Source organism: Lissotriton vulgaris, unplaced genomic scaffold, assembly GCF_964263255.1.
Source record: "Lissotriton vulgaris unplaced genomic scaffold, aLisVul1.2 SCAFFOLD_927, whole genome shotgun sequence".
NCBI lineage: Eukaryota > Metazoa > Chordata > Amphibia > Caudata > Salamandridae > Lissotriton > Lissotriton vulgaris.
In genome coordinates this window covers 142301-149415 of record NW_028252711.1, presented here as the reverse complement: position 1 = coordinate 149415, position 7115 = coordinate 142301, and positions in this window count along the sequence as shown.

Here is a 7115-nt window from a genome sequence, read left to right as displayed (position 1 = left end):
TGTTCCGGCGTACAAATGACAGAGACACGGGACACTTCCTTCGGCGTCAAAGATTCGAGGTTTATTTACTGCAGGGAACACAGAATTCACGAGAAGTACACAACGGGTATGTTTTCGGGATCTGCTTCAATTTGCTACTGTGGATCGCTCCTTTTATACATATTTCTCTCATAGGTTAACATGGTACAAAAAGGTTTACAACTTGGTTCCCATAATTATCCCCGAGAGGGGTCGCTTTGATGCATTCAAGGTCCTGAACATAAGTACAGAAACATTCGTGGTTCCCAACTGTAAAAACCCATCTTCCCACCATTAGTACATTCCAATCGACAGTAAACAGATCGAAGAAGGAACAAGGACAGGTGCAGAGGAAGACAGAAACAGTGGGGAGATCGGAAAGGGTGAAAAAGGGGTGGTATCGGGAAACACGAGCTACAGGCATCAAAGAGACGTGCCTAATGAGATGCACGACTGAGACAACAGACCGGCACGGCAAGATGAGCCTCGAGCGGGGCCATCTGCCTTACAACATCATCCCCCTCATCATAAAGACACTTTCAAAGGAAACGTGTCTTCCGCAAGAGTCTTGGGAATCCCAGGGTCGCGAAGCGGACAGCGTCCGTTCGCTGGCTACTTGAGGGCAAGAGACAAAATGGATGCCATATCTAAGATGGAACCCGTGGGTACAGATGTATAAACCCACGAAACAAACATACGGTTTAGGTTAGCACAGCGAAACTGCGCACACCCACTAAACTCGTCATTTGCGGTTCGTAGATATCAGACTCGACCATATTCGTGCGAGTCGGAAACATTACTTACAATCGTCACGGAACCTCAGAGGCAACAATAAGAATGGTGGGGAGGTTATGTACCAGTAGCTGAAGTAACATCTACCCTAATCATGCCCAACAGCTGCCAAGGATCGCAGCAAAACATCAGGGAGGAATAGCGCCTGGCATGGGCCAGAGGGATTCGACCCCCCACATCCAAGCAGCCGCCAAGGCAGGCGCTGCATGGTCAGTAGCAGGCGCGCAACACCCATTGGGCTCACCGGGCTTCAGCCCTCCCCGTCGCCTCCTCTGCCCGGGCTAAGATTACATGCACTGAAATGATTCACTAACGCTGCGCATCCGATCCGAGAATATTATTTTTTTAATGCTTTCTGAGAGGCCCAGAAGCCCGAGCCAGACAGCCAGCCTCTGAACAGTTTCAGAGTGAACCCCCCTGCCCCCACCTCTTGTTTTCCTTCAGAGTGGCACCGAGGTGAAATCCTTGCCTGAGGCAGGGATTTCACCTAAGGACTTGATGTATTGTGAGCATGGGGTGTGAAGTGTACAGCAGAGGGAAGGGCTGGCCAGTGCAGGTGGCACTTTTCCTTTGTAAAGGAATTTCTGCTGGCATCATAGCCCAGGGTGTGCTGTCTGTGCACTTGTATAGATGTGTATTCCATACAAGTGCACAGACAGTAAACCCTGGGCTATGACGCCAGCAGAAATTAATTTACAATGGAAAAGCGTCACCTGCACTGCCATCCCTTTGCCCCTGCTGTCTGTGCACTTGGATGGAATTCACATCCACTGCACTGCTCACCAGATAAATGGTGAACAGGGCCATGGATCTTTCTATTTTTGCATCCAAGGGCACCCACAAAGAAGCAGAAGAGGCCCAGGCAAGGAGAAACCAGGAAACATTTGACCCACACCTGTCTACTCTGTGAGACCTTCGGGAGGGGCTGGATGCCAGGACGCAGTGCTGCTGATCAGCCAGACTCCACAGTATAGTATCAGAAGAGCAGGCAGAAGTTTTTTTTTATGTAAGTTCCAGTAACTTTAATGAATTTTTCAACATAGCATTACCTACTGCCTGCATATCTAGGTTACTGTGAATGTTGTTCTTGACTTACATACATGGAAACGTCAAAGAGGACAGTCCCCTCCGAATATGCAAATGTAGTGTTCATTTTTTGGGGTGCTAGTGGGTAACATTAGGGTTCCGGGTGGGTGTGGGTTTTAGTGTGCCAGGGAGCCATTTTAGGGTTCAGGGTGGGTTACGAATTGGGGTGCCAGGAGGTAATTTTAGGGTTCTGAGTGGGAATGGGTTTTGGGGTTCCAGGGGGGTAATTTTAGGTATCATGGCGGGTATGGGTTTTGGGGTACCAGGGGTAATTTTAGGGTTCAGAGTGGGTGTGGGTTTTGGGGTGTCAGGGGGGCAATTTTAGGGTTCAGGGTGGGTATGGGTTTTGGGGTGCCAGGGGGTAATTTTAGGGATCAGCAAGGGTATGGGTTTTGGGGCTCCAGGGGGGTGAATTTAGGGTTTAGGGTGGTAATGGGTTTTGGGATGCAGGGGTTAATTTTAGGGTTTGTGGTGGGTATGGGTTTTGGGGTGCCGGGGGGGGATAATTTTAGGGATCAGGATGGGTATGGGTTTTGGGGTGCCAGTGGTAATTTTAGGGTTCAGGGAGGGCATGGGTTTTGGGGTTCCAGGGGTAATTTTAGGGTTCAGGGCGGGTATGGGATTTGGGGTGCCAGGGGGTAACTTTAGGGTTCACGGAAATAATGGGTTTAGGGGTGCCATGGGGTTAATTTTAGGGTTCAGGGCGGGTATGGGTTTTAGGGTGTGAATGGGTTAATTTTAGGGTTCAGCTTGGGTATGTGTTTTGGTGAGCCAGGGATAATTTTAGGGTCCAGGGCAGGTGGAGGTGGGTTATGGGGTGCCGGGAGGAGTTTATGGTTCAGCATGGGTATGGGTTTTGGGGTGTTAGGGGTCATTTTAAGGTTCAGGGTGGGTATGGGTTTTGGGGGGCAAGGGTGTAATTTTAGGGATCAGTGCAGGTATGGGTTTTGGGGTGCCAGGGGTAATTTTAGAGTTCAGGGTGGGTATGGGTTTTGGGGTGCCAGGGGTGATTTTAGAGTTCAGGGTGGATATGGGTTTTGGGGTGCCAGGGGGTTAATTTCAGAGTTCAGGCTGGTAATGGGTTTTTGGGTGTTGGGAGTAATTTTGGGGTTCAGTGTGGGTATGGGTTTTGGGTTAATTTGAGGGTTCAGGGTGGGTATGGGCTTTGGGCTGCCAAAGGGGCAATTTTAGGGTTGGTATGAGTTGAATGGTTGTAGGATTTTAAGGAAATGTGGGTGTGAGTGTATATGTATATGTGTATGTGTATATATATATATATATATATATATATATATATATATATACATATATATATATATATTACCTACTGGCGGTCGCCAGTAGGTATATATAGTTAGGATTTTTTCTCTATGGAACTTTTGAAAATTCTATGTCTAATAACTTTGGCGTTTGTGGACGGAATCGGCTGAAATTTTCAGGAAAATGGCACATTTTGTTTCTGAGCAGTCCCTGAAAATTTGGGGGGGATTCGTCAAGGGGGGGCCGAGAAAAAAGGGGGGTTTGCACGAAACTTGGCAAAATTGTAAGGACTGTTAGCCCGATGTGCCTTTGCTAGGTCTCAATATATGTGCTCCAGTGGATTTTGAGAAATTACCGTTTTAAAAAACAGATATATCTGTGACAGCGTCCCGGATAGCGCTCCGGTTCGCGAACTTTTCGCGTAACGGAACTTTGCGTAGCAAAGCTGATTGGCTCTCCGGTGTCTGTCAACATTCTAAACAGTCCGGAGCGGCCGCCATCTTGTTTCTCGGTAGGATCGAGAGACAAGAGGAGGAGAAAAACGAAGGGGGAATTTAATGAAAGGGGGCAAGGTAGACCCTTCTTGACCCCCTAGGAATGATGTTGGGGTTAATAAAGGGTCCCGTGGGGCAAATAAAAAAAATATAGATTTTTTGCGGTAGAAGCGCTTTCCGGTTCGCGAACCGGGTAGTGAACCGGGACGCGAAACGGGAATTCGCCATTTTGTGTTTCGATTTAATTAAATTACAAGTACGAGGAAAAACAATGTGAGAAATGGGTATAAGGGGGTACAGGAGACGTATCCTGACCCCCTATGTTTTCTGAGGGTGGCTGAGGAGGCTCATATATGTTGATACTTGTCTTCCAGCGGCTGCGCGTGAGCTTTTTTTTTTTCTTTTTTTTTTTAATATTTTTGCTGCGTGACGTCTGTTAACGTTCGATTCGACGGAAATCAGGAAGTGTTGACCGCCATTTTGACACTGCGAGTAAATATATTGTTAAAAATGATTGTTATAAATTAATCCGTATTGATAAACATTGTCTGCGCCATCTTGCTATTTTTCCAATGCCACACTTTTGTCGTGCACGGCAGCTATTTTAGATGCCTTGACCAGACCCACTCTCTGCACGCCGCCGATCGTGACGTCTGTTAACGTTCGATTCGAAGGAAATCAGGAAAGTGTTGACCGCCATTTTGACACTGCGAGTAAATATATTGTTAAAAATAATTGTTATAAATTAATTCGTATTGATAAACATTGTCTGCGCCATCTTGCTTTTTTTCCAATGCCACACTTTTGTCGTGCGCGGCAGCCATTTTAGATGCCTTGACCAGACCCACTCTCTGCACGCCGCCGATCCTCAGCATGGCTCCCCACCCTCGCAAGCATCTCCCCCACGCACTGGTCACCCCCGCTCTCTGTCTTATGCATGGGCCGTAAACCTCCCCCCATCTGCGCTGCTCTTCCCTGAGAATCACACCCTGTGCCCGCCCGACACCACCCTTTCCCCTATTCACTACCGCACCCTCTGACATTCCTCTTCCTTTGTGTCTGATTGTCCAGGCCGGTCTCAGGCTATCACGTAGCCCTGCGGATGTAGTTTATGGCCTCAACTGTAAAGAATCACCCCTCTTCAAAGGAGTTACAGTAGATCAAGGCCCCCACCCGATGAGATCCGTCACACCACACGCGTTCCTACTATCTGATAACCATCCTGTATTGTGATTGGGGAGGGGATTCTCACTGTGAGGGTGTGTGGGACTGAGCCTGAAGTGAAAGATTCCAGGGATGCCTCTTTGTACATCAAAGTTTTTACAATTATGTGTCACTTTAAAAATACATAGCACTCCAACAAAGTAGTAGGATTATAAAACTTTAATAACTTATAAATATATACAATGCAACAAAAACTGTAAACACGTTAAAAAAATGTTTTTAAAACAGAAGCAACAATGGTCAGTAGCGGTCTGTTGTGCGAATAGTCCCAAGGCAGCACAACGTGTTGAGTTCTGGATGGCACTGGTTTTGGTATCCTACAATGCTGCTCTGAAAAACGGCGTTGGGCGCCCCGGGGGGGAGACAGCGTGAACGGGCCTCCCCAGGTGGAGGCTCGTCTGTTGTAGTGGGGCGCCCCTTTACCGTTTCAGTTGCCATTCTGCCCTCCTTTGCTACACTGTGCCTCATCCGCCATTCAGCTGTTTATCGCCCGCTCTTGCGGCTACAGCGTCTCGCTCACCATGTAGTTGAGTTGCGCCCACTCTTGCGGTGCAGCGATAGGCGGCTGACACAGGACTCTTAAAATGGCGGCCGGCTCTTCGGATTTGGGCCTGGTCCACTAAAATGGCCCTGGGACACCTTGGAACTCGGACGCTTGTCTGCTAGGGCTTGGGCTCCATTCTCGAAAGCGTCCCCTCAGCCTTGAAGATTCTACAAAAGTCTTGGGGGCCCCCGACTCCCGCAGGCTTCCGGTGGGGAGCGGCTGCCATGATTGCTTGCGGAATGGCCACGACGGAGCTTCGAGATGGTGGTGCTCTCATGCTGACGCCAGCTTCAGTCTGAAACATCCAGAAACACTGTAGACTATCAATTCGATGAGTTCCGGTGGAGCCCCAACGTGACCCGGTAGGGAAGAACTTGCCCTCCACTTTTTTGAGTGATGGTTCTTGTTGCCTGTCCCCTCTGTTGTCATCTAACGGAACCTTTTTTGATTGCCGAGTGAGAAAAAAAAAGGTGGGTCTTTCATCGTTTGGGAAAAAAAAATGTTTAATCATATGACCTATTATTAGGTCATATGATCAAGCCTTCCATCATTAGGAAACCAAAAGTAAAATGAACCAATGAAAAGTTTTATAAACAAGTCACATGACCTGTTATGCGGCTTTGGGCTATAAAAAGCGTACAAAATCCGTTGGCCCATGAGGCGGCGTCAGTAGCGGACCGATGTGCGAATAGGCCGAAGGCAGCACAACGCGCCGAGATCCGGATGGCACCGAGTTGGTGTCCAGCAAGTTGCACTGGTGTGGCCATCCTACAATGCTGCGCCGAAAGACGGCGTGGGCTGCCCGGGGGAAGGCGGCGCGAACGGTCCTCTTCCGCCTCCCCAGGTGGAGGCACCTCATCTGCAGTGCGGCGCCCCTTAGCGTTTCACACTCCGTCCAGCTGAGTTGCGCCCGCACTTGCTGCTACAGTAGGCCGAAGGCAGCACAACGCGCCGAGATCCGGATCACACCGAGGTGGTGACCAGCAAGTTGCCGCACTGGTGTGGCCATCCTACAATGCTGCGCCGAAAGACGGCGTGTCCAGCTGAGTTTCTCCCGCTCTTGCGGTACAGTGAGTCGAACGCGCCGAGATCCGGATGGCACCGAGTTGGTGTCCAGCAAGTTGCCGCACTGGTGTGGCCATCCTACAATGCTGCGCCGAAAGACGGCGTGTCCAGCTGAGTTGCGGTCACTCCTGCTGCTACAGTACGCCGAAGGCAGCACAACGCGCCGAGATCCGGATGGCACCGAGGTGGTGTCCAGCAAGTTGCCGCACTGGTGTGGCCATCCTACAATGCTGCGCCGAAAGACGGCGTGTCCAGCTGAGTTTCTCCCGCTCTTGCGGTACAGTGACTCGAACGCGCCGAGATCCGGATGGCACCGAGGTGGTGTCCAGCAAGTTTCACTGGTGTGGCCATCCTACAATGCTGCGCCGAAAGACGGCGTGGGGTGCCCGGGGGTGGGGAGGGGGAGGCAGTGCAAACGGGCCTCTCCCTCCTCCCCAGGTGGAGGCACCTCATCTGCAGTGGGGTGCCTCTTAGCGTTTCACTCGCCTTTCAGTTGAGTTCCGCCCGCTTTTGCGGTACAGTGACTCACCCGCTATCTAGCTGAATTGCGGCTACTCTTGTGGTGCAGCGATAGCCGGCTGCAACAAGACTCTCAAAATGGCGGCCAGCTCTTTGGATTTGGGCCTGGTCCA